Raw genomic sequence first — 3,142 nt, 5'->3', positions numbered from 1 at the left:
CTTTGGTTTGAATCTTGACTCGGGAAGTGTGAGGCTTGATGCAAGAACACGGTGGCTGAAACGCAGTTCAGTAAAGCTGTAAGTGTTAGGGTAGAAAATCCTAACTGTATTCCATAGGCTTCTTTAGATCGTAGTTAAAACGATATGATGTATTTAAAATATAATGTTTATAAAAGAAAAAAATTCAGCTCCCCACCTGCTCACCCCTGTCCTGCTCCCCAGAGGTGATTGGTGTTTAGAATTTGTTGTATGTTGATCTAGATTTTTTTTTTGGTTTGGATCCGTATGCGAATTAATATGTAATATCTATGCACAGAGCACACGTACATATATAGTTAATGACACACGCATACTTTACAATTAAGTGGAATTATATTTTACATATCGTTCTACCACTTTTTTTATTTAACAATATAGGGTAGATATATTTTATTAATTTGTCAGTAAATTTTACTAATTTGTACACATTGCTTCATTATTTTAATGGTTATATATATATATATATTGCATAGCAAGGATTTACTTAACTATAAATTATTGAATCATCTTCTACTAATGGGGTCTGATTTTCTTCCTGCTGTTTTAAAAATGCTGCTGTGAACAGCTTTGTACATATATCAAAATGGGAGTTTACTTATGAAATTGGCCTGCATATTTTAAATTTTCCCGGATATCACCAATTTGCCAACCAGAAGGTCTGTTCCAATTTTATTCCTACAAACTCTGGTGGAAATGTAGACTCCCCCACACTCTCTCTGACACTGGATACTGGCGTCATTTTATTTTTGACTCACAGATGGAAATGGCCTTTTGTTGAACCTTTCTGTTGTTTTCTGTCTCTTCCCCCCTTGGTTGGCTTGTAGAACATTCTTGTATACATAACAGATATTAAACCTTTATTGTCATAGATGTTGAAAACATTTTCTCTTGTGAGTCTATCATTTGTCTCTTACTTTTGGTCACCTTGTGTTTTATCATAAAGAAGTTTCGACCTTTTGTGTATTCTGATTGCCTATATTGTCATGCTGATAAAGAGTTTTCCCCATCCTAAGAATATAAAAAAACCACAGGCACCCAGTTTTTCTTCTAGTGTTTTTGTATTTATAATGTTATGCTTAGCTCTTTAATTTATTTGGAATTTAGTTTGCATTTGGTATAAAGGACGGTTACATGTATTTCATCTCCCCAAACAGACAGTAGATTGAATTGATAGCATTTATGGGTTAAACCGGAGTTTCCTCATAGATTTGAAAAGTCATAATGGTCTATGTAAAACTACATTCATCACAGGTTTTTCTGGACATTTGATATTGTTCCATGCATATACTTGTTTTTTTTTTTTTTTTCTGCCAGTACCATACTGTTTTAATAATTGTAGCTTTTTAAATACGTTAGATATTTTGCAAGGCAAAAATCTTTTTTCTTTTTTCAAAAAGTCATCAGCTGTTTTTGTGGATTTATTCCAGAAGGTGAACTTTTGAATCAATTTGTGAAATTGAAAAAAAATCCAAATGGATTTCGATTTGAATTATTAATTTGAGGGAAAATATTTCTCTTTCTAAAAGTGAGTCTTTTAAACTAAGTTGCGATATGGTTCTTTAATAATTTGGGGCTTTTAAAAGTAGTTTTTCTTACATACAGGTCTTGCCCTTTTCTGTCACACTTATATTCCATATCGTAGGCATATTAAACCTGGGGATAGGGGCAGGGATGGGGTCACCGGGGACATTTTTAAAAATGTCCAGGATATTTGTCTGCATTATTCGTTGTTATTGCCACTGTAAATTAGTTCCTTTAACACAAGCTCCTCACCTCCAGCCCTGCAGGCTGGTCTGGAGTAGGCGACTGGTCCAGGACAGCCAGGCTACTCCACATTCTGGGACTGAGGGCACCTGGGTCTGCTCTGTGGCTGCCTTCTCTGTCCCGGGAGCAGGGGTTGGGGGGTAGGGGAGGGGTGGGGGGCTGGGGACAGTGGTGTGTGTTATCATTTGAATGGGAGAAGCTGGCGGGCTGGTCTAGAGAGAGATGCTCCATTTCTTAAAAATGTCCAGAATCTGAATTCGCTTTCTACATCAGTGAGAAATTCCATTAAATCAATAATATAAGTTATACTGCAGCGAGTGCTTATGTGCTCAGGGCTAAACTCTCTATAATCCAAAATTAAGTGAAAGAATATGTGTGCTCATGGCACATAGCAAGTGCTCAGTGGAAGTTGGCTACTACTATTTTTATGAGTGCTATCTTTTCTGCAGGCTGTTCTTTGCCAGCCCCTGCCCAGATGCATTGTCTGCCCTTTTCTGCCATGTTTTGTGCCCTGAGAGCCTGACTTCTGTGGACTGCACTGCCAGGCTCCTGCCCACTGACTTCTTGGCTCGGCAGTGGGTGGAGAGGAGAGAGTGGTGGGGGCATTTATTCCTATTCTTCCCTGTTTCAGCTCCACACCTCTGGAGTAGCTGTGTCCCTCTGCCACCTCAGGGTCTTCCAGGAAGCCCGGCCTCCATGGCTGCTCCTCTCACTGTTTCCTCCCTTTGCTCCTTCAGCTCTGGGCAGGTGAGAGCTCCCTGGTTTTGCTAACCTCTGGGTGTCTCGATCCTCCTGTTTTTTCCCTAACCCTTTCCACAGCTTCTTACGTAGTCTCTTCATAAAAGCATCATCTTTGAACATTCAGGTGATTCTGAGTAATACTCCATCTAATCCTCACAACCAACCTCTGCAAAAATTTGAGTCCCAGGGAAGTAAAGTGGCTTACCTGAGGTCAACAGCCAGCCAGCGACAGAGCCGGGACTGGCGTCTAGGTCTGCCCCTTCAGGAGCTTGACTTCATCCCACCCTGGCTCCCGATTTCAGAACAAGGCGACACTCTGCAGTACGACCCGCTTGAACGTGAGCAGGTCCTGTGGTGCTGCTCTGCCTCTTCTCCTTATTGCCACCCCGCACCCCACCAGCCCACAGCCATACAGAGAGATCTGTCTCCTCAAGTCCTAACTGGGAGCCATGGGGACCAGACATGAGGCCAAGGGAAGGTAACTTTTACTTATAGGCCAGGTACCAGGAGTCTGATGCAACCACGGCACCCTCCAGCCTGGCCTATGTGGGCAGCTGTCCTAGGCTGAGGAGTAGAGAGGGTGACTAACATCAGCAGC

This window comes from Pteropus vampyrus, unplaced genomic scaffold (assembly GCF_000151845.1).
Source record: "Pteropus vampyrus isolate Shadow unplaced genomic scaffold, Pvam_2.0 Scaffold367, whole genome shotgun sequence".
NCBI lineage: Eukaryota > Metazoa > Chordata > Mammalia > Chiroptera > Pteropodidae > Pteropus > Pteropus vampyrus.
The sequence above is the reverse complement of the archived record's forward strand: the minus strand, read 5'-3'. Positions refer to the sequence as shown.